Genomic DNA, 25,590 nt, shown 5'->3' on the forward strand with positions numbered 1-25,590 from the left:
CAATATTTATTTCTTGAATATTAGCTGACAATTATGTTGACATCCATATCATATCTATTCTGGACCATGATAAATGTCTATTTGAACAGAAGGTGTATTGTTTAGTCTTAGCATTTCTTTTTCTCCATGTATCTTTCAAATTTATTTCATCTATCATTTTAAAAAAAGATTTAGGGAGAATCTTTCTGTTTTGCTTTGTTGTTTTTTGTGCTGTATAGTCCAATTTATTATCTACAATTCCATTAAAGTCTCCCATCATAACTATATTAGCATAGTCCAGTTCAATTATTTTCATATGTAATTTTTTATAAAATTCTTCTTGATTGTCATTTGGGGCATAGATTGCAATCAGGAGTGTTTTCATATTATTGTCCATTACTTCCACCATTAGTAATCTTCCATCATCATCGGTATAAATCAATTTCCCTGGGATAATATCTTTAATGTATAAAACCACTCCTCTTTTCTTCCATTGTGTCAAAGAAGTTAATATTTTCCCTAATTTTGGCTGTATCAGCAATTGTTCATGTTGCTTTTGGATATGTACTTCTTGTAGGCAGATTATATCAAATTTTAATTTATTTAATTTATGGAAAGTTTTTATTCTTTTAACAGCTAAGTTAAGTCCATTTATGTGAATTGTAATCAGTTTTTTCTCTTCCATGGTTATATTTTGTAGTTAGGTTTAGCAGCTCTTGTAGATCTTGGTTCAAGTTGTTCTTTGACTTCCACCTTTTCGCCTACTGCACCTTCTTCTTTTTCAGTCGCCATTTGGTGGTCATCTTGGAATTCAATTAGTGACATTTCTTTTTCTGCCTCCTCCTCTTTCCCTCTAAAGAATTCTGTGTAAAATGATTCAGCTTTCTCAATTGAGTCAATTCTATATCTCTGTTCTTGCCATGTGAACATTAAACCTTCTGGAATCAGCCATCTATAATTCACCTCTTTTGTAAGTAGAATTTTAGTCAGATATCGGTATTCTCTTCTCATTTCTCTCACTTTTCTGGGTACTTGTTTCAGGAGCACAATCTCCTTGTCTTTATATTTCAATGTTTTCTCTCTTGCCACTTGCAATATTTGCGTTTTAATGGCTTTCTTTGTAATCTGATGTGAACTTCTCTTGGTAAGCTGTTTCTCGTTGCATATCTTGTGAAGGCTCGATAAACCTCATCTATTCCATCCATCATCTTCTCTTTAGTTATTTCCAAAGCTTCAGCCAAAATTTATATCATTATCTCAGCTAAATTTTATCCCTTTTCTTCCTCTATGTTTTGGAATCTGAGATAAAATTCTGATCTGTCCATCTCCCATCTCAACATCCCAGTTTTTTCTTGCTCAACCACAGTTAATCTGCTATCAATATCTCCAATCTTCTTATCTCTTTGTTTATCTTCTTCTTCAATTTTTTGGAATCTCTCATCATACTTCATCATCATTTGTTGAATGTTCTCCACCTTTTTATTAGTTTTCCTGTTCTTTGTTCAATGTTCTCTGTTCTCTTTTCAATATTTTCTGTTCTTATTTGAATATTTTGAATTCCTTGCATAATCATCTGCAGTGTCACTTTTTCCTATTATTTTTCTTGCTGTAACATGGTGTGTATTGAGCATTGTCCTCCATATGGTGAAGAGGAAGAAGTAGAAGTTGAGGAACCAGGGGCTGTTAGTTTCCCACTCATTTCAGACAATTCAAAATATTCAGGTTCTTCTAGACCTTAATCCACTTGTGAAACAACCAATTGTAATTCCAAGTAAAAACAGTGGAAAAAAAGAAGCCAAACAACAACAACAACAACAACAACAATAATAATAATAATAATAATAATAATAATAATAATAATAATAATAATAATAATAATAATAAATTCTTCAGGTTCTTGTATACCTTAATCCAATCGATTGGTTAGATAGCAGTAAAAATTCAAAAATGGAAGAAAAGACCATAAACACACACACAAAAAGAAAAAATTGTTAAATCCTTAAAAAGGCAGGAAAGTAAAACTAAAGAAGAGAAAAGAAAAGTTCTTCAGGTTCTTCAACACCTTGATCCAATTAAAAAGTCTCAGGTATAAAAGGTTGCATAAGAAAAAAAAAGAAAGCCACAAAAAAAAAAAAAACCCCCAATATGGAAGGTAAATAGAAAAAAAAATACAAGGGAGGGAGAGAGAAAAAGAGACTACTCCCTTAATAAGAAAAAAAGGGAAGGAAATCATTAATACTAAAGCTTTTCCTTTAAAATAAAATGCAAACATAAAAATTAGACTTCAAAAACAAATAGAAAGACAAAAACAAGTTCCAAAAGGCCAAAAATCAAAAAATCCAAATAGCTATTACAAAAAGTAAGCTAGTAAGGAGGGGGTTTGTTTCAGTAAGAAACAGCCCAGCTTAAAAATAATAAAAAGAGCACACTGCATCTTGTTTGGTTATCCAAGGCTTTTGTAACTCTCCTCTTCAGAGTCTTATCACCTTTTTTTTCTATGAACTTCAACACCAGACTCCAACTATTGATAGAAACCTAGAAGAGCACCTGCAATAATACTCTCCCATGCTCTTCCCTCTATCTTATCAAACAGGCAATGTCCTTGAAAAGAAGTCTCAGTTCTTTCTCAGCTTTGTCTGGTCAAGAAAAAAAAAGAGATAGAATATTTCCAAGCCTCTAGTTGGCAGTGTTACAAAGTTTCTTTTGCTTTCACTTTCCCCCTCCTTTTCCAAACAAGATATAATAAAAATTAATTAAAAAGGGAAAAAGATATTTAAAAAGATGACTAAAAGGGAGTCTCTAGCCTAGAATATTATAAAGTCAAAAAGGGGAGAAAGGATAGGTGGAAGAAGAAAAAAAAACCAGTCCAGTTTCAAAATATAAAATCATGTGTAGAAAATCCAGCAATGAGAAAAAAAAAATTACTTTGTTTAAAATTGCCGCTTAATCACTTCTGTCAAAACTTTTACAGATTCTTTCTTTTCCTTAGGGTGTCCTTTCAAATCTTAAGGTAAAGAAAAAGTTCTCACCAAACCGGCATACTTTCTCTTTCCGTTCTCTTTCGTTTCAGAGCTGTCCCAACTTCGGCAGCTTTAATGGCTGCCTCTTTGCCACTGGCAAAAAGAGCTTCTCCTAGATCTACCAGGGACTTTGTGGTGTCCCTGGGATTGACAGGATGCGCTCCTTACATTCACCATCTCTTCAGGATGGTTTAGATACGTTTGGACCGTCCAGGAGCAAAGATATCAGCAGCGATCTCAGATCTCCAAGATCGCATGCCGTATCGTCGCAACGCCAGCTCTGCCCTCCCAAAATATTTTCACAGCCCTCTTTTTGACTCATGCAGTATACAGGTCCTCGATTGAATAGTGTAGTTTGCTTATATTTTATCATTTTTCTAAAGTAAGGATTAATGTACTTTAATATTAGCAGAATCTGAAAATGCAGAATTTAAAAAATATTAAAAAGTGTTTTGCTAGTCTTTAAATGTATATTTTAATAGAAATTTTTAAAAGATTTAGTAAATATGATTATTAAAAAACCCTTTTAAATGTTGAGTTGGAACAACATCCCTGATGAAAGCAATGATCCTACAGCTTTGTGAAATGTTTTTCTTATTATCTTGATATGAGGCAAATTCAACAAAAGATTCCCAATCATGTTTACTGACATTTCAGTGGATTATAGAAAAGTTAGAAATCACTTCCTGTGTGTTATAAATGTAGATGCTTGGAGGTGACTTTGACATGGACTGTATAATTGGCACTTCCTCTATTCTTGTTCTGTTTTGGTTTAAGGTTCTTATTATTGTTAATAAGTATTGGGAAGAGAAATAAAGTTTAGAGACATTTAATAAAAATGATGGCCGCATGAAATTCTTGTGGCTGAAGCAGGAGTATGTGACATGCTCAGCAATGACGGCATATACAGTTTGTAGAACCCAGCTGTCCTTTTCACTTTACCTTCTAAATCTACAATACAAATAAAGTTGCAGGAATATTTCCAGCACTAAATATATCAGAGGTGGTATTCAGCATGTTCTGACCAGTTCTGGAGAACCGGTAGTGGAAATTTTTAGTAGTTCGGAGACCCAGCAAATCCCACCTCTGACTGGAGATTTTACACTATCCTTCCCTGCCATGCCCACCAAGCCATGCACACAGAACCAGTAGTAAAAAAAAATGAATCCCACCACTGCCATAGACACCCAACTAGAAACAGACCCAGCTGTTTTCCCAAGTCCCTATCACAGGACATGCAAGGATATAAGAGAAAATTGAGGTATTCTATCATTTGGCTCTAAACTGTATCATAGCTTTTCCAAAACTTCAAAAATTGGTGAATATGGACAAGTGTTATCTTTCTTAACTAGTAGTGTTGTGATAGAAATTCAAGAAGGACTTTTCTCTGCCCCACCTATGTCCAGGCAAGCGCTGATCTATGTTTGGTGAGCACTGATGTTGGGATTTTTTGAAACCATAGCAAGTTAACCATTCAACTAAATTTGTTGCTTTTCCAAAGCAACCTCCAGAAATGTTTCAACAGAAGGAAGTTACTACAATGCCTTATGGAAGAACAGTAAAAATAACACGTACCAGTATTTGCAATATTTCATTGAGGTGATATGATGCAATCATTATAGCTCTTTAAATAGAGAGCTTTGTTCTGAGCCAGGAGTAAGATTTGGTGTAGAACCAATCCCAAGGTGAAGATCCTGTATCTGCTCTTTGCATTCCTTTTCTTTGCCTTCCTGTCTGAACCAGTTAAGAAACTAAATTACTGTTAATTTAAAAAGGGCTGGTATCTTATTTCTTTCTAAACAAGTATGCTCATCTTTGAAAACAAGATAATTTTATACATCTTTGTCAGGTCTACCATTGAATCCACGGCTAGAACTTATTATGGGGTTAAGGAATGGACTTCTGAAATAAGTACTTCATTTTTAGCTAGAAATATCTCAATCATTGACACCTTTTAGTTTTTCTTTAAAGAAATAATGTTATGAAATATGGATTATTGACTAAATTTGAAACTTCTGAAAAATATATCATTGATTTTTCTTCTGAATTAAAACTAGAGATCCAACATAATACAGGGTATAGGGAGGGGCTGGAAAATCAATTAATTGATTCACTATTCTGTACTGAAATGTACTGGAGTGTGCATTATTGCAGGCTGATTGGTTTGGGGTTTGAAATTTAGGAATTATTTTGGTTTACCAAATTCTCACCAAATTGTTTATTTAATAAAAAAGAAAGTAATCATCTATTGAATCTAGGTATGTTCGGGGGGGGGATGAAATGAGGCATTATCTAGACTTGCAAACAAATTTAGAAACAGAGAAAATATCTTTCTTCTACCTATCACATAAACCCTTAGAATCAATATTTTCTTGAGAGTATATCAGGGGTGGGATTCATTTTTTTTAACAAACGGTTCTGTGGGTGTGGCTTAGTTGGTGGGCGTGGCTTTGTGGTCATGTGACTGTCTGACGTGGCCAACTAAACATCACTCACATCGAGGCACGCATCTCCTTGCCTGGCCTCTCATGACTGTGGGGATGCTGCAACAGTCGTAAGTGTGAAAAATGGTCATAAGTCACTTTTTTCAGTGCCATTGTAACTTTGAATGGTCACTCCACACAAGCAAAGTACCAGCAAAGGAAGGAAAAAAACTCCAGAGAAGTTCCAGAGACAGGAAATCTAGTCCTGCCAAGAATGTAATAAGGGTTAATGGAGAGGCAGTTTCTGTAAGCAACACAAGAATGTTTCCTTCCTACCTTCCTTACAGGATTAGGCCAGTAATTTCTTCTAACAACCGGTTCTCCGAACTGCTTAGAATGTTAACAACCAGTTCTAGTGAATAGGTGCGAACCTGTAGAATCCCACCCCTGGAGTATATGTGTAGTTTTGCAGTATATCGTGTTAGATAGCTGGAAGAAAGAGCCAGAACCACCAGCCATAGTAATTCAGGACTATATCCTAGCAAGCAAGGATCTGTAGTAATAGTGGAGAGAGAGATATTACAGCAAAGTATCTTGGGGTGAACCAGATTGTTTCCTCCCAATGTCTAAATTGGTATACACATGCCAACAATTCTACTCTAGATCACCTTAAACCAGGGGTCCCCAACCACCAGGCCGCGGACCGGGACCGGTCCGTGGAACATTTCCTACCAGGCCGCCGGTTTGCTGGGTGCCGCCATCTTGTTTGATGAGAAAGTGCTTCCGGGTGAGCTTTTCCAGTTGGAAAGCGGCGTTTGGGTCCTGAAGGAATCCTCGCGCCTTAGTTTCATCGAAGGAGGGGGGCTTCGAACGAAACTAAGGTGCGAGGATTCTTTCAGCACCCAAGGCAAGGCGAGCCAAGCGACCGTCCCGAAGCCGTCCGAAGCGAAGCCCATCGACAAAGGTACAAAGGAGGAGTTGAAGGTGGCGGGGAGAAGCGGGGGACGGCTGGCTGGCTGGTCGCTCAGCTTGCCTTGCCTTGTCATGCGTGCTGATGCCGGTACCGGGCCACGGCACAAAAAAGGTTGGGGGCCACTGCCTTAAACCATGATATATGCAGCAAATAAATTTGATGAATAAATAAAATAAATAGGTGTATGTTCAGGCTTTACTTGATATGTGATTTATTGGGCTGGTGCAGGGTTAGGAATTCTGCAATATTGGAGGTGTCTTAAAAATGGGAAATGTATATAAAAATCAAGGTACCTTTACTTGTTATTCATCTGTCATCATTTCCTGTTCACATTTCCTGTTCAAATTTGGTGTCAAGGTGGAAGAGGCTATTGTGTTCTCATGTGTCCTCCTTCTCAAAGTCTTGGGCCATGGGGATATAGAACAGGATGGACATGCTGTAGACGGTAAAAAAAAACAACTTGTCCCTAATATAGATGCAAACATACAGAGATCTGGATCCTTTTTCTGACTCCTATTTCCAGTCAAAAAGCATTGCAAAAGAGGTGGTATTCAGCAGGTTCTGACCAGTTCAGAACCAGTAATAATAAAATTATTATTTTTTCTTTCTTTCTTTCTTTCTTTCTTTCTTTCTTTCTTTCTTTCTTTCTTTCTTTCTTTCTTTCTTTCTTTCTTTCTTTCCTTCCTTCCTTCCTTCCTTCCTTCCTTTCCTTCTTTCTTTCTTTCTTTCTCTTTCTCTCTCTCTTTCTCTTTCTCTTTCTCTCTCTCTCTTTCTCTCTCTCTCTCTCTTCTCTCTCTCTCTCTTTTTCTCTCTCTCCTCCCTCCCTCCCTCCCTCTCTTTCCCAACAGTGGGTACCTGGACCAGTTAGATATTTTAGGAGCCTACTATTTCATTACAAGAGTGATTGCCATACAATATTACACTCCCTAAAATTCTTGAGGCTCTTTTATCTTAACTCATTTTTATATGCAATTTTGTTTGATGACTATGGGTTTTTGTATAATTGTTGGGAAGTTCCTGGTGAAGTAGAAACACCTTTAGCACATATGGTTCACAATTTAGTTAACCACTAAACCAATCAAAAATCAATGGAGGAGGCCACCAATAATTCAATACAAAAAAGGAATTTGACAACTGCTAGGGGTGTGGAGACTGCTACCACTACCAGCAACATTTCCCAGAGAAACCCAAAAAGGCCTTTCTTATCTTTTATGTTATCTTTTGTTATATGATGGAAGAAAGTGAATATAAATTATTTGTCTATGCTGCGATAGTTTAATAATTTTGTGTCAGTACTCTTGTTGTCCCAGAAAACCCTGGTCCTTTTACCTGGCATGCTAGTCCAAATGAATCACACTAGATAGGTGGAAAGGAAAAAAAAGAAAACTTTTATTTGCAAATAAAATGGTTACCCTGAAGCAAGTTCCAAATAGGCACACCTCCGCATGGATTGGATCTCCTTTTATACAATTTTGGAAAGCCTACATTGCCATGAACCAATCATGGAAGCACCTAACATTAGGGACCAATCATTAGGGGCAAATTTATCATGCATACATCTTCAGTGGGCATAGAAATTTAGTTTAACTAAAGATAATTCAGTTCACTTGAGATTGCAAGGTATGTTACAGGGTAGGTTGAGATCTAAGCAACCTGATACCAGGGTCTCATTCATCATTCTAGGGGACAGAAATTCCTGAGCAGGAAAGCAGATGGTTTATCTCAAAGTATTGTTATCTCTGCTATAAAAATATTCCAACTCTATGCAAGTTGGTGCCAGGCCCCTGACCATTTTTTTCTGTATCCATTTCTTCTGGAGTAAGGCAAAAATAAATGGTTAAATACATTAGACCATTTTATCACTTGATCTTTCTGCCTTATTTTATAATTATGTTTAATTATATTTATAATTATGTTTAATTATTTGATAGCATTATAATTAATTTTTTTTTTTTTTTTTTTTTTGGGGGGGGGGGGGGGGGGGGGGGGGGGGGGGGGGGGGGGGGGGGGGGGGGGGGGGGGGGGGGGGGGGGGGGGGGGGGGGGGGGGGGGGGGGGGGGGGGGGGGGGGGGGGGGGGGGGGGGGGGGGGGGGGGGGGGGGGGTTGGGGGGGGGTGGGGGGGGGGGGGGGGGGGGGGGGGGGGGGGGGGGGGGGGGGGGGGGGGGGGGTGGGGGGGGGGGGGGGGGTTTTTTTTTTTTTTTTTTTTTTTTTTTTTTTTTTTTTTTTGGTTTGGGGGGGGGGGGGGGGGGGGGGGGGGGGGGGGGGGGGGGGGGGGGGGGGGGGGGGGGGGGGGGGGGGGGGGGGGGGGGGGGGGGGGGGGGGGGGGGGGGGGGGGGGGGGGGGGGGGGGGGGGGGGGGGGGGGGGGGGGGGGGGGGGGGGGGGGGGGGGGGGGGGGGGGGGGGGGGGGGGGGGGGGGGGGGGGGGGGGGGGGGGGGGGGGGGGGGGGGGGGGGGGGGGGGGGGGGGGGGGGGGGGGGGGGGGGGGGGGGGGGGGGGGGGGGGGGGGGGGGGGGGGGGGGGGGGGGGGGGGGGGGGGGGGGGGGGGGGGGGGGGGGGGGGGGGGGGGGGGGGGGGGGGGGGGGGGGGGGGGGGGGGGGGGGGGGGGGGGGGGGGGGGGGGGGGGGGGGGGGGGGGGGGGGGGGGGGGGGGGTGGGGGGGGGGGGGGGGGGGGGGGGGGGGGGGGGGGGGGGGGGGGGGGGGGGGGGGGGGGGGGTTGGGGGGGGGGGGGGGGGGGGGGGGGGGGGGTTGGGGGGGGGGGGGGGGGGGGGGGGGTTGGGGGGGGGGGGGTGATTCAAGATTGTGATGTGGGGGGAGGGTAATAATTTTTGAAAAGCATAAGTGTTCCCACAAAGACATGATATTTAATTGAAATGGATAAAATGTTTAAGATATGAATGAATATTAATACTAATGAATAGATTATTTTTGATAATATAGTATAATTTTAGAATGTACCAGACAGAATCCCAATATATGTCATGTGTTTTATATTAAGTATTATAAATGTAGGGGAAAGAGATAAAGGCATCATACTCCATATAGTGTACAGGAGAAGTTTTTTCTTTTTTTAAAGAAGGAAAATAAAGGGCTGGCTGGAATAGAACATACAAAGAATAATAAATATTATGATATGAATTGAGAGGAGATAAATAAAATAAAATAAAATTGAGAAAATTTAAAGGAGAGGAGAAGACATATAGAAAACTGAAAATGTTAATAAGATATGAAATGGTATGTAAAATAAATATGAATTTGAATTTGTGTCTGTACCAAGAGTTTTAACCTGGGACTAAGCAACTTTCAGATAAGAGATTTTTTATGCTTTTATGGTTTGTTTTATGTGTATCTATGTATTGTTTGTCTTGAAAATAAAACTTGTTTTTTTTTAAAAAAAATACCTAATTCTAAAAAAAATTGACTAAGACTGTTCACAAATCATTACAATATTGAATGAATAAAGGAGGATGATCTCATAATGTTGGGTAATCAAAGAATTTGGCGTGCATTCCAGCACAATATATATATATAAATTTTATTGTTTTTTAAGACAAACATAGACAAACAAAACATAAAAACATCAAGCCATCTTCCATACATACAGTGTGTCGGTTGGTTTACAAATTGTTTTGTGCTTCCATTTCGTAGTCTTCAATTCCAATTACATTGTATATATTCTCATATTTTCAATCAAATATTAAATATGTTAATATCATTATTAATCAATCATTTGACTATACTATTCTTCATTCATGTTTTATGAAATAATCCATATTTTACTTAATTTGTTTTATGACAGTTCATATTATCATCTCAAATCTATCCTACAATCATTTTGTAGATATAAGAAAAAAATACATCTTTATATATTTATTATTTTCTAAAGATCTACATATTTCATTACCATGTTTTATTGTCTAACCATTGATAGAATAGATCCCAAATTTTATAAAATTGTTTATTATCTTGTTCTCTGATTTCAAATGTCAATCTACTCATTTCAGCAAATTCCAATATTTTCTTAATAATTTGCTCCTGTGATGGTATTTTCTCATTTTTCCAGTTTTTGGCAAATACAATCCTAGCCGCTGTTAATACATTTACAATCAGATATTTCAATTCTTTACTATATATTTCAGGTAAAATTCCCAATAAAAAATTCCCAATGTCATTTTTTCCAACTATGTGTGGATTTTAGTCCAATATTTTTTGGCATCCGCACAAGTCCACCACACATGGTAATATGAGCCAGGTATCTGATGACATATCCAACATTTTTCAGATTTGTTCTTGAACATTCTTGCTATTCTTGTTGGGGGGAAATGCCACCTGTAGAACATCTTATACAAATTTTCTTTATATGCTGTTGACATTGTCATTTTATAATTTAGAGACCACAAATTTTGCCATTTCTCTAGATCAATCCCATATCCAAAATTCTTCCCCCAAGCAATCATAGTTTCTTTAACTTGTTCTTCTTCTAGTTTAATTTCTAATAAATATCCATACAATTTTTGAATCACCTTTTCATCAGTACCTGTCAAAATCTTATCTAAATCAGTCAGTTTATCATAGAAACCTTCTGTTTTAGGATCTTTGTGATACCTTGAATGTATTTGCGCATATGAAAACCAATTCATCTTTATACCTTGTTCCTCTAATTTTTGCATAGATTTAAGTTCATCCTTTTCATTCAATATTTCACCATATCTGTTTGTTCCTTTTTATATATTATAGCAGGGGTCCCCAACCACCGGTCCGCGGACTGGTACCGGTCCGTGGAACAAGTCCTACCGGGCCGCTGCTAGTAAGGAGGGGGTTTGTTAAAGTAAGAAATAGCCCAGCTTAAAAAAAAAAGTAAAAAGAGCACACTGCACCTTATTTAGTTATCCAAGGCTTTTGTTAAAATTTATAACTCTCTTCTCCAGAGTCTTATCGTCTTTTTTTTCTGTAAACTTCAACACCAGACTCCAACTATTGATAGAAACCCAGAAGAGCACCTGCAATAATACTCTCCCGTGCGAAATTGTAACAGGACAGACAAAGGTATAAATATAATTATTTGAATTGAGATAATTAAAACAAAGTTGAGAAAATTAAAAGAGGGGAAAAACTATGTAGAAAATATAAAATGGTAATAAGATATGGAACAGAATATAAAAATGAGCATGAAATTGAGTTTTGTGTCTGTATGAAGAAGTGATAACCTGGGACCATGCTATTTTCAAAAAAGATGTTTTATTTGTATTTTGTTTTTGTGAAAACCCAAATAAAATTTTCAAAAAAAAAAATACTCTCCCGTGCTCTTCCCTCAATCTTATCAAACAGGCAATGTCCTTGAAAATAAGTCTCAGTTCTTTCTCAGCTTTGTCTGGTCAAGAGAAAAAAAGAGATAGAATATTTCCAAGTCTCCAGTTGGAGATGTTACAAAGTTTTTTCTGCTTTCACTCCCCCCACTTTTTCAAACAAGATATAATAAAAATTAGTTTAAAAGGGGAAAAGATATTTAAAAGGATGACTAGAAGGGAGTCTCTAGTCTAAAATATTATAAAGTCAAAAAGGAGAGAAAGAATAGGTAGAAGAAGAAAAACCAGTCCAGTTTCAAAATATAAAATCATATATAAAAAATCCAGCAAAGAGAAAAAATAAATAAAAAAGATATTACTTTGACATCCTGTTAAAATCGCCGCTTAATCACTTCTGTCTAAAATTTTACAGATTCTTTCTTTTCCTTAGGGTGTCCTTTCAAATCTTAAAGTAAAGAAAAAATTCTCACCAAACCAGCACACTTTCTCTTTCCATTCTCTTTCGTTTCGGAGCTGTCTCAACTTCAGCAGCTTTACTGGCTGCCTCTTTGCCGCTGGCAAAAAGACCTTCTCCTGGATCTACCAGGGACTTTGCGGTATCCCTGGGATTGACAGGATGCACTCTTTACATTCACCATCTCTTCAGGACAGTTTAGATCCGTTTGAACCGTCCAGGAGCAAAGATATTGGCAGCAATCTCAGACCTCCAAGATTGCATGCCGTATCGTCGCAACGCCAGCTCCACCCTCTCCTCTCAATGGCCTCCAACTTTCTGAATCAGCTCTGCTGCAAAATTTTCTCATTGGTGACATGGTTGTGCCAAGGGACTCCCAGAATGGAGGTGTAAATACTCAATTTATGACAGAATAATTTAACTTCATGGACACAACACAATTGTTTCCATTCAGTGTTCGACTCATTAACAAGACTTTGAGAAATTAGACTGTCCAAAGGGATGGAGGTGCTGTAGGCGGTAAGAAAGATCTCCTCTAATATAGATGTCACAGATGTTTATTGAGATACTCTGCCTGATCCCAAGTTGTGGGATAGGAATTATAAATTGACAATGTCAACCGCATACAAAGAAAATTTATATAAGATGTTTTATAGATGGCACCTGGCACCAGCAAAGCTGGCAAAAATGTTTAAAGATAAATCAGCTAAATGTTGGAAATGCCACCAGATCATATTACCGTATGAGGTGAACATGTGTAAAGGCAAAAACATATTGGACAAAAATACAAATATAGTTGGAAAAGATGATAATGCAGCATATTGATTTAAAATCAGAAATATTTTTGTTGCGGATTTTGCCCAAAACTTACAGTAAGGGAAATATATATTTAAGTATACATGTATTAACTGCAGCTAGAATTGTATTTGCACAAAATTGAAAAAGTGATAAGATCCCTACAGAAGATAATATCATTAGGAAAATATTAGAATGTGCAGAAATGAACAGATTAACACTTGTTATCAAGGAGAAAGAACAAATTGAATATTATATGACACGGGAGCTATTTTATGGATGGCCGGAGATTAGAAACAGAAGTGAGAAAAATGGAGAATAGCGAAATAAAGAATATATGTTAAGATAGAGATATAAACAATATGATGATTATTATATATGATTGTTAAGATTGCCGTACCTAATATAATATTATATTTTCATTAGAAGATTTGTTAAGAGGGAGAAATGAATAAGAGTTATAATTAATTAACTGAATATTGATATTGTAAAATAAGAGAAATATTATCAAAGTAATGAATATTGTAAATTTTGATTGTAATAGCACAGAGACATTTGTACCCAGACAACACACTCTGCCTGATATTTTTTGCTTTCACAAAGCATTGCGGAACACTGATGGGAACAGGAAGTTGGTTTCAAGGAAAATACTGTGAAATAAGAAGGGTAGAAGAGAATAATTTTCTGCTTCACGGAGCATCAAATACCATATACCCACATTAATATTCCAATTATATATATATCATTTCCATAGGCTTCCTGGAAAACAATGCTATCTCCATCTACCACATTGGATACCTTCAGGATCTGCCAATGACATGACATCACTTCTTGCTATTGCTTTATTTTTCTTTATATAAATTAAATTGTGATCTATCAGATTCTAACGTATTTATGCATTAAATTGAAATTTTGCAAATTTCCCTTGAAATACAACTAAATGAAGATCACAATTTCAAAAATAAATACTTTCTTTTTTATTTCCAAAGGAAATACAAACCCAAAAATAAAAATAAAAAGGAGTAGCACAAAGACAAATACAAAGAAACAAATAGAACAAAAAAAGGTATTGCAGCTGATGTGACTGCTTGGGAAGAAGTAATACAAAACAAATCCTAAAATATTAAGACCTTACAATAAAACATAAAAGATAAATATATAATTAAATGTATTAAACAAAAACCCATGGAATAAGTATGCCTATATCTGAAGACTCAATATCTATGGAGAACCCTGGAAAATGCACTGCAGAAATCAACTTTGGGAATGAGATCACAAAATCTCTCTGTGTGTGTCTGTCTCTCTCCTTATCCTTGTCTCTTTTTCTCACATATAAAATAGTAATACTGAATAGAGCTTTTTTTTTTTTTTGCTGGTGGAAATACCTCTATGTTATCCATCTAATTATCAAGCTAGATTCCTTAGGAAAGGATTGCTAATACTAAAAAAGCAGTAAAATATATGGAATCATGAAGACTGATACAGAACAAAACTATTGATTCACTTTCCATTATCTTACTTAATGTGATTTCTAAACATTGAGTCAGTTTGTTCCTCAGTTTCCTCATTACCCTTGCTGCATACACTCATTACACAAGGTAATCCTCTCAATTATCCACAAGGTAATTGACCATTTCATGAATTACAGCAAGATTACAACAAGCATGTTGTTTCTAGGTCTCAAGGCACTTTAAGACATAAAGTCGGCTTCCAAAGTTTCTTGATCACCTTCTTCTTATGGTTCTTGAGCAAACAGCTACAATATTAAATGTTGTTTATAATATTAACTTGACTTTTTTTTTTCTAGAGTTCAAATTTTACTATTTTCAGCCTCGCAGGTCTACTAATGGGCCTGTGGTTAAGTAACTTCTGATTTGGCATGTTCATATTTCATGAAGGTCTGGAGAAAATCTATGGGGGGGGGATCATCTAAAGTCACCAGAAATGGGCTCCACCCTCAAGGCAATTTTTTTTCCATTCATTGCGATGAAACTATCAATAACCCATGTTCTGCCATTGCCCACAATGACCAGCCTCAATACTTGACTCCATGAAGGACCCTCTCAGTATGCCTCAGTATCTTGATTGCTCGCCCCATTTTAATCAGCAGAGAGTCCGTGTAATAGAAAAATCATTGCATCTTCGAGTAGATTTATTTTCCATTCTTGTACTCATCCCTCACTCTTCGGAGCTTTTTTCAGAGCAACTGTATTATCACAGATAGGGAGGAGAGAAAAAGAGGGAGTAGTCTAATAAACCCTGAAAGGTTGTCCCTTTTCTAGAGCACTTTTCATATAGTTGGAAAAAAATATTTATTTAGCATATGGCAAATACACGGACTTATAGTGATTCAAATGTTAATGTCCAGACCACCCAGCCATTTAAGGACAGGGTTGAATAAGAGATCCTATGTGAAGAATGTGAAATTTTGACACTGAAGGGTGGAACTCTGTTGCCCTGCCAGGTGCAAACTGTTAGTGTTTGGGGATTAACCCCTAGCAGAGTATTGCAGCAGTAGTCAAGCCAGGAAGGGCCCCAGAGTATACACACACTGAACACAAACACTGTTTGTAGTTTAAATAGTTTTTAATCCATTTAGAGTTTAAAGCATTGTCATTCAGTCCATTAGTCATTCACTATATTTCCATCCAGTAAGATTCACTATTACAGTCCAAGTTAAGAGTCCTTACAATATCTTTATCAGCCGATAAAGATATCTTCTCCTCCTCCGGTGCCTCTCTCCAGAGGAACAAACGCTGGATATTCAGCAAGACGCTCAAACAGTAGAACAGTTGAATTCCGCAGTAAATCAGCAAACAGTAGCAGACAGGATCATCTCAGTCACAGGCACAGTACAATCAGTACTCACAGTTAATCACAGTCACAGTCAGACACAGTCGCAGTAAGAGACAGTAACAGTAAGACACAGTTAGTCGCAGTAAGCTTTCCAGCTTCTAATGCTTCCTTATATTGTAACTTCTAACCGCACCCTTAATCGGCTAATTGCCTGCAGCATTGTGCTTAAAGTGATAAGCACTTAAACCATGATATCTAAGTTTTATATATTTATTCACCCAAACCATATTTGGTATCAATGTTATACCTAACATACTCCCCTTTTGGGTGAAATAAATATATAATACCTTTACAATCTAACCCCATAGTTTTCACAACTCTCCTGGTGCTTACTGGCACCTTGGGCTTTAGTGAAATTATCAGCTAAATTGTCCTCCGACATACAGTACTCTAGCTGAATCATCTTACTTCTTACAGATTGTCTCACGTTTAGGTATCTTAGATCTGTATGTTTGCTCCTTGTTTTTACTGCAATATTTGTGGCCATTTGAATTGCTGCCTGATTATCTTCATGTATAATTATAGGATAATCCACAGTTATACCTATATCAATTAACATTTGTTTATACATTATTAATTCTGTACATAACAGAGATAAACAGGAGAATTCTGCCTCCATAGTAGACAAACTTATATGCTGTTGTCTTATTGACTTCCAGCCTATTAATGTCTTACCCAGCATTATGGCTTTTCCTGAAGTCGACTTTCTAGTGTCTCTTTCTGATGCAAAGCTAGCATCTGCATAAGCACTCAGAATTAAATCACCCTTTGGTTCTAAATACAATGAATAATTCATTGTCTTTTAAGATATCTTAATATCATCTTAGCTGCAATCCAGTGTCTTTCACATGGTGCAGAATTGAATCTAGCCAACTGATTCATGCAGTACGAAATATCTGGTCTAGACCAATTACTTATATAAGACAAACTACCAATTAAAGATTGATAAATCACCTTATCAAACTCCGGCTTTGTTCATCAGTGTTGCTAAACTCCTGACTCATTGGAGTCTTAGCCGGCTTACAAAGCTCCATCTTGTAATCTTTTAGCAATTTGCTTATCTTATCTTCCTGAGATATCTTAAAACCTTTCTGTGTTTTCTTTATATTCAAACCGAGATACTTCTTTATCTCCCTAATTGCTTGATCTTTATTCTCTTTCCTAATGATGCTATTATTTTATTTGCTTCATCATTAGTTTCAGTTATCAATGCAATGTCATCTGTGAATAGTAATAATAATGATACTTTCCCATTTGTCTCCCTCTTAAACAGACATGGATCGGCTAAACCAGCTTTAAATCCTATATTGTCTAGTTCCTTTACAATATACTGGTTCCATTCATAGCCTGATTGTTTTAGACCATAGAGGCTTTTCTTTAACAACCAACAATCATTATTATCCTTATTTTCACTTTTAATACCAACAGGTTTTTTCATATAAATAGTATGTTTTAATGGGGCGTGCAAGTAAGCAGTTTCCACATCTAGATGGTTAACTATATAGTTTTTACTAGCTGCCCACACTAAAGCTGCCCTCAAGGTTGCTGCCTTAAGACTAGGTGCAAACACCTCATCGTAGTCATTTGCATTCTGCCTAAAACCTTGGGCTACTAACCTTGCCTTATGGATTAAATTACCATTTTTATCTGTTTTTACCTTAAAAATCCATTTGCAGCCAATGGATTTCTTACCTACAGGTAATTTGGCATTTTCATACACTTTCATATCTCTTAATGAATTCAGTTCCTTATTCATTGCTGCATACCAACTTACTTTTTCCTTAGTAGGATACTTTTAATTTCTTCAACAGAATTAGGAACTTGATTAATCTGGCACACTGTGTTAGCCTGGTACCTATCAGGCAGTCTAGATACACGTGTAGTTCTTCTGGGAATTACAGGGCTTACAGGAGGACTTTGTTGAACTACTACCTGTTCATCTTCCTCATCCTGTTCAGCTATTGAATCTGTTTCTTCCTTTATGGGCACTATTTCATCCTGTATTTGTCTCTTTACTTTATTTTTAAAGTTACAGGGATAACTAATGGGATTTCTATAGGATTCAATAATTACTTCTTTATTGGCATCCTGTTCTAATTTCTCCCATCCTTCATGTTCTAGAAATTGGGCACTAGCACTACATAACACTTTAGATGTGCCTTTCTCCCAAAATCTATATGCCTTATGGTTTGCCTGATAACCAACGAAGAAAAATCTTTTAGCTCTATGTTGCCCTTTTTTTCTGAGTTGTGCAGGAATATGCACCCATGCTGGTGCACCAAATGTGTGCAGGTAACTTAGGTCAGGTTTCCTGCCATGCCACCTGGTGAATGGTATTTCACCTGTTGTTGTATTAACAACATTGTTCAATATGTTATTAGCACACATTGTAGCCTCCCCCCACAAAGTATCAGGTAACCCAGAATCATTTAACATTGTTCTAACCATTGCCTGTAGTGTTTGGCCTCTTCTTTCAATAAAAACGTTATGTTCTGGCCTGTATGGAGCAGACTTCTTATGCTCTATTCCAGCTACCTTAAGTCTGTTCTGGAATTTGTTATTAATAAATTCCGCACTGCCATTATCTGTCACCAGGGTTATCAGTTGCCGTTTAGACTTTCTTTCAGCAAACTTAATCCAATTGAAAAAATGTTGATATGTTTCAGTTTTGCTTTTCATTAAATAGCAAAACCCATATCTAGAATAATGGTCCATAATGCTCAGTATATATCTAGCACCCCATACTGGGTTTCTTTGGACCTATGATGTCTGCAAATACCACTTCTAAAGGTTCTTTTGTTTTGAAACCATTTAGCCTATTTGCAGGCAATATTTTGCTCTTATCTTCACAGCAAACATTACAACGCAAATATTTATCACAAGGTTTTAACCTTATTCCTTCAGATAACTCAACTGTGCGTTTTAGCATTTTAAAATTTACATGCCCAAACGCCTATGCAATAAATGGATACATTCATTATGAGGCTTTATATTATTAAATACAGTCTGTGCCTCCACTTTCTTACTATTATTTAAGACGTATAACGCTTCCATTTAAAGCTGCAGTTACCCTTTTGTTATCTTTTTCAATTATGCAATTATTATCCTTAAAAGTAATTACATAACCTAATTTATCTAATACCCTTACTGAAAGCAAATTAAACTTTAGTTGCGGTACATACAACATTTTTATATCCTGGTTTATGCACGGACAATGTGCAAGACCTTCACCTTTCGCTTTAAGATTCCAGCCGTTAGCAAGAGATATATGTTGAGAGCTTTTAGACATTTTTATAAATTTTGTCTTATCTCTTGTGATGCAGTGGGATGCGCCACTGTCAACCACCCATAGATCATTCTTCACATCAGAGTTGCTAAATGTGGCTAGTTCAAATGCTTTCTTTGGCTTTTTATATTCTGGCTTTTTCTCTTTTTGCAGAATCTTGCCAAATGTCCTCTGCCTCCACAATTAAAACACTTTTTAATTGTGTATGCCGTCGAAGATAAATTCTCTTCTTCCTCTGGTGCTTTATTTTGCTAAGCTGGTTTCTTTCAAGCTTTGAAGATAATTTCTCTTCTTTCTTATCTTCTCTCAGCTCGTCACGCTCACGCCTTCTTCTGGCTTCTTCTAGTAGCCTGCCTGTAATCTCGGTTAATGAGAGGCTATCCTTGGGCAATACTCAACGAAGTCACATAGTCATCATAGCTTTGATCTAATGAAGATAATATTATGTAGACTTGTTGCAGTTCATTAAATATAAGCTCTTTTTCTTGTAATTCTTGAAAAATGCTCTTCATACAGTTTAAATGAACTAACATATCTCCATTCCTCTGAAGATGCGTCAAAAAGCTTCCGTGTAAGATTTATATGTGCTCCTACACTGTCCCGAACATAAATCTTCCTGAGGTTCTCCCAGCAGTTTGCAGCATTTTCTTCTCCACGAATATGGATAAGCTGCTGATCACAGAGAGTCAGTCCTATGATGCATAAAGCCTGCTCATTCTTCAGTTTAAAGTCTTGTAACTTTTCGTTATCATCATCATCAGCAGGATCCCAGCTACTCACATCTGGTGGGTTTGCTATAATGTCCCACAAACCTTCTTTACGTAGAAGTAAACTACATTTCATTGACCATGAAACATAATTTGTTCCGTCCAGCCTGGATATCATGGACAGTTGTGACAAATTTACTTGTGCCATTACTCTTCAGATATTTTGACTATTTTAAACTAATTAAAACAGTTTGTTTTTACAGTAATGTGCAACTCACACCAACTCTCTCTGCTATATCCTGGTTAGTTAGACTATGCTGCTGGGCCCATAACCAATGTTAGTGTTTGGGGATTAACCCCCAGCAGAGTATTGCAGCAGTAGTCAAGCCAGGAAGGGCCCCAGAGTATACACACACTGAACACAAACACTGTTTGTAGTTTAAATAGTTTTTAATCCATTTAGAGTTTAAAGCATTGTCATTCAGTCCATTAGTCATTCACTATATTTCCATCCAGTAAGATTCACTATTACAGTCCAAGTTAAGAGTCCTTACAATATCTTTATCAGCCGATAAAGATATCTTCTCCTCCTCCGTGCCTCTCTCCAGAGGAACAAACGCTGATATTCAGCAAGACGCTCAAACAGTAGAACAGTTGAATTCGCAGTAAATCAGCAAACAGTAGCAGACAGGATCATCTTCAGTCACAGGCACAGTACAATCAGTACTCACAGTTAATCACAGTCACAGTCAGACACAGTCGCAGTAAGAGATAGTAACAGTAAGACACAGTTAGTCGCAGTAAGCATTTCCAGCTTCTAATGCTTCCTTATATTGTAACTTCTAACCGCACCCTTAATTGGCTAATTGCCTGCAGCATTGGGCTTAAAGTGATAAGCACTTAAACCATGATATCTAAAGTTTTATATATTTATTCACCCAAACCATATTTGGTATCAATGTTATACCTAACACATACATTTTTATTTATTTATTAAATCTGTCACCCATCTCACTGCAATATTCCTTCAGCTGGAAGTCCACAGCTATAGGTGTCCCAAGCAAATATTGAACAGCTGTATTTACTTTGGGTCTAAGACTATAACTAAGTCTGAAAATTGTGTTGTGTGACAGATCTCAAGTTACTAGGTCAGTGGAGGTATGGAAGAATGTCTCATGTTGAAATCATCTCTACATCTCCATTACATCCATGGCAGCTGACATGTCATTCTCATCCTAAATGAGGAAACATCAGGGGCCTACTCCAAAGAGGCTTTTTCACACTGACCTGAGGGGCACCCAGGGAGGCTTCAGAATAATGGAAAGAAAAACCTCCTCAAGAGTGTTGTCAGAAAGACTGTGTGCCTTCTATGTATTTTTCATCTTCGATAGATTTTCAGGCAGGAGGAAAGAACTGCACTCTCTTTTCTTGCTCCTGGTCAAGCTTCATACAAACAGAGCATAATGTAAACTCCCTTTATGTTCAGCAGTTAGGTATGCAAAATACTCATGGAAATGACTCAACTTTTGTGTCCCTTTACAATAATGAAGATTTGTTTACCATTTTAAAAATAGTCTGTTGATTTTCTTTTTTGCCATAAAAACTGCAGACTTTATATCCATGATTGGTCAATGTCTGGAATACTCTACCTGACTCTGTGGTTTCTTCCCCAAACCCCAAAACTTTCACCTTAGACTGTCTACTGTTGATGTCACCCCATTCCTAAGAGGTCTTTAAGAGGTGGGCATAAGCGCACCATCATGCCTACCGTCCCTGTCCTAATGTTCCCTTTTATTCATATCCATTTCATGTATTAATAATCATCTTGATACTTATACCTGTTATCTAATACATGCTCGACAAATAAAATAAATAAATAAATAAAATATCCACATTTCACAGAAACCAAATCTTTATACATTCAAGGGCTCCAAGACATTGAAATCCTGAGTTTTTTCCTTCTGCTTTCCAAGTCAATGTATACCTTGTAAGGAGCCTGATCTATGTTGATTCTCCACTTCTTTGCATTTGGAGTGGACATTCAGCCTTCTATTCTTATGTTGATAAGAACTAACATCAGAATGACTCACTTCACCATGTGTGTCTCTGATAACACATAGTACAGAAGACAGTGGTGGATTCTGCCGGTTCAGCCCAGTTCACGTAAACCGGTTGTAAAAAATGCTACCATTTGGCTGAACCAGTAGTAAAAAAACAGAGTGCGGGGGGTTGCTGAACCAAAGAAAAAGGAAGAACCCAAGCCCACCCACTCACATGGCCATGCCCACCTAGCCATGCCCTCAGAACCCGTAGTAAAATATTTGCATCCTACCCCTGATAGAAGTGATACATATACAAAAGAGTGAATCCAATCACACAGTATACCTGTTTCATTCTCCCCATCCCAATATCTTTTCTTATGTCAGATGAACTTTGCCATTGTAAGCAAATACCTTAAATCTCCTATTTTCATCTATTTTTCACATGAGTGTTTTCACTAGATCACCTTTCCCAAAGAAATCTGAGTATAGCAAAATTTATTCTTATATCTAGGAATTCTTCATTAGGTCCAAATGTCACACTTGTATTCCCAGGATCCAAAGTAGATATCCACAGGATAGATAGATAGATAGATAGATAGATAGATAGATAGATAGATGGATGGATGGATGGATGGATGGATGGATGGATGGATGGATGGATGGATGGATGGATGGATGGATGGAAAGATAGATAGATAGATGGATAGATTATAGATAGATGATAGATAGATAGATAGATAGATAGATAGATAGATAGATAGATAGATTAAACAGACAGCAGAAGTATGTGTATGTGTGTTTGTGTATGTGAGAGAGAGGGAGGGAAGGAGGGAGGGAGAGAGAGAGAAAGAGAGAGACAGAGAGATTCTTGGTAAGCATATTACTAAAACCACACATAACTAATCTACTCTGATAAGGAATTCATTTGCAAGTAGTTATGTCAACTCTGCAGACCACTCATTAATGGAGCCAAACATTTATTATTTCAAATTATTTTAATTATAAGCAGTAGCAGAACCATGTAACTATTCAACTAACTCTCTTGCTCTTTCAAGGACTTTGGCAAAAGTTAACCCACAGGAGTGTTTCAATAGAAGGAAATACAACAAGGCCAATTACATTTAAGAGTAGTTGCAATATTTCACAGTTTGATGCAATCATTATAACTCCACAAATAGAGAGCTGTGTCCTATCCCAGGAATACATTTGGTCCAGAACCAATCCCAACATGAAGATCCTTTATCTGCTGTTCACATTCCTTTTCCTTGCATTCCTGTCTGGACCAGGTAAGAAACCAAATTATTGATAATTTTGAAATGACTGATAACTCACTACTTTCTAAGTTAGTATGATTGTCACTGAAAGCAGGATAATCTTCAACTTCTTTTAGTTTATGTTAAAAAAATAACTTTGAACACTGTGGATATTGACAACATGAGCCTTCAAACATTTGAAAAATATGCCCTTAATTTTTCTTTTGGATGAAAACTTCGAGATCCAGGGAGATATACTGCATCAAGGAGGGTCTGGAAAATCAATTCATTGATTCATTATTCTCTATGTCTATGTATCTATTGATAGCTAGTTTGTCAGAGTGCCAGGCTTCCAGGAATTCTCTAGTGGTTTTGAACTTGGATGGTCACAGTTCCCCAGTTGAAAGTATGTTTAAACCTGTCCATATGCTGTCAAATTAAAGAGTTTTCATCATGTCTTATGACTGCTCCTTGGAGGAGGAAGGAGTATTAGATACATTTGCCACCTTGGGTTATTTTAAGAAATAAAGATGAGATAAAAATAAATAAAAAACTAAATATTCATTATCTAGTGAATCTATTGACATTCAATTGGTAAAAAAGAGAAGATATTGCAGCAAAATGTTGCAAATGTTCTGCTTTTGAAGAGCATGGAAGAGCAATGTTAGAAACATTAAGAGAAGTGGAAGAAAGCCAAAAGTAAACCAGATCCTAAAGTTCAAAGGAAGTTAATCATTCTCACTCAGTATCTCCATCCAAAACACCTAGCAGAACCAGCCATGGTAATTCAGGATTATTTCTTAGCAAGCAAGGATCCATAGTAATAATGGAGATAAATATATCACAGCAAAGTCTTCCTTTGGTGTGAATCAGATTTTTTTCCCTCTGTACTACCTTAATCAATACAGATATACCTGCCAATTCAAATCTAGCCAGGCTTAAAAACTGGGTTGATATATGATATATTGAGGCTGCTGAAGGGAGATTAGCAGAAATGGATTCCATGGTCAGTGAGAACTTCCTGAATTCATAGCAATCCTACAATTCTGTAGAAGAAAGTAATGCCTTAGAAGAAAAAAATGTATCTAAATAATGAAGTTTCTTTACTTATCATTTCCCTGTCTACTGTTTTTCTTTCATAGGTAATGCACAGCGCTTCTGTTTTATCCGAAAAGGACGCTGCCACTACCCTCCCTGTCCAATAAACACCTTCTACATTGGGAAACAGGGCTGTCTAGGGAGAGCAGTATGCTGTAGACCGTAAGTAAACACTCCTCTAATAAAGATGCCACAGATGTACATCGGAATACTCTGGTTTATACTCCAAAGCATTCCTTACTATGATCAACCTATTATTTTATCTCATTTTTATAGCCGCTATGGAAAATAATGCCATCTCCATCTAACACCCTGGACGTCTTCAAGATATGGCCAATGACCTGAGATTACTGCCTGCTGTTGCTTTATCTTTCCTTACATGAATCAAATAGCTATCTATCAGACTTGAAAACATTTATGCATTGAAGTAAAATGTTGCGTTGAGCGACCGGTCTGTTGTTTAGATCTTCAGGTTGATTGCTGAATTCCTCTCAGAAAGGGACCCTCGCAAGGGTGAGATACAGAGAAGCCCTCGCAAGGGCGAAGTTTGGCAAAAGCAGGACCCTATCCAGGGTGAGTTTAAGCAGCGTAACCCTAGCCAGGGTGATTGAGGAACTCTCGCAAGAGTGATTGCAAAGCTAAAAAGAAAAAAGAACACAAGACGAAGATTTCTTTAGGTGAGACAGCGCATTGCTTGAGGCAGATGGGATTGCCCCATTTGAGCCTGAGACAGATGGGATTTTCAGGCTGCTAGCTTGCTCTACGCTGTGCTCTTTTATTGTGCTGATTCAAAGAGGGGGGTGAGGGGGGTTTACAGAAAGACAAAGAAGTTACAAACTTTATCTTTTGAAAACAGGCTTCCTTGATACAAGTAACGAACTTATTGATTAATAGTTTTCCGGTAAACATGTCTTTACAGAATACACATCTTATCTGACAGACTTTTGTGAAATTGAATATACATCCTTTCACAGGCTTTTGTGAAGTTCTTATCAACTTAGCTTCTTCCTGTCAGTTATTTTCCTGTCAGTTTAGTGAACTTTGCACTGAGAGGTATACGTGCTAAGCAGGATTTCTCTTATGGAAAAATACTGAGACAGAATAGCCACAGTAAAATTTGGCAAATATTCCTTCAAATAAAGCTAAATGAGCATTGCAGATATTGTGCAACTTTTTTAACAGGGAGCTGGGAGCAGTATATTCATTTGAGTATGTGAAGGTGTCTGTTTGTGTGTCATATCTCTTTGCCTACATTTCAGTGTGGACGGTGTTTGCTGCTCTTCAATTACACATTATGCTATAAAGTCACACAGTCTTGTTCTTCCCCATCTGCTTATTTAATGGCAGTTGTTTTGCCATTGAGGTCTTTCAGCTGATGTGGTTGCTTAAGCATAAGTAGAA

At 37.5% G+C, this 25,590-nt stretch overlaps 1 long non-coding RNA gene across 1 annotated transcript; it reads left to right on the forward strand.

Annotated features, from left to right (window-relative positions):
* Positions 1–22,892: 22,892 nt before the first annotated feature.
* On the forward strand, positions 22,893–24,628 carry LOC148132740 (uncharacterized). Its single transcript, XR_015748649.1, has 3 exons — positions 22,893–23,124; positions 24,234–24,351; positions 24,466–24,628. It is a non-coding gene; the product is annotated as an uncharacterized LOC148132740 (long non-coding RNA).
* The last annotated feature ends 962 nt before the right edge of the window (positions 24,629–25,590 follow it).

Source organism: Notechis scutatus, chromosome 1 (assembly GCF_049901735.1).
Source record: "Notechis scutatus isolate UNSWTSFEM ecotype Mainland chromosome 1, rNotScu1.2, whole genome shotgun sequence".
NCBI classification, from domain to species: Eukaryota; Metazoa; Chordata; class Lepidosauria; order Squamata; family Elapidae; genus Notechis; species Notechis scutatus.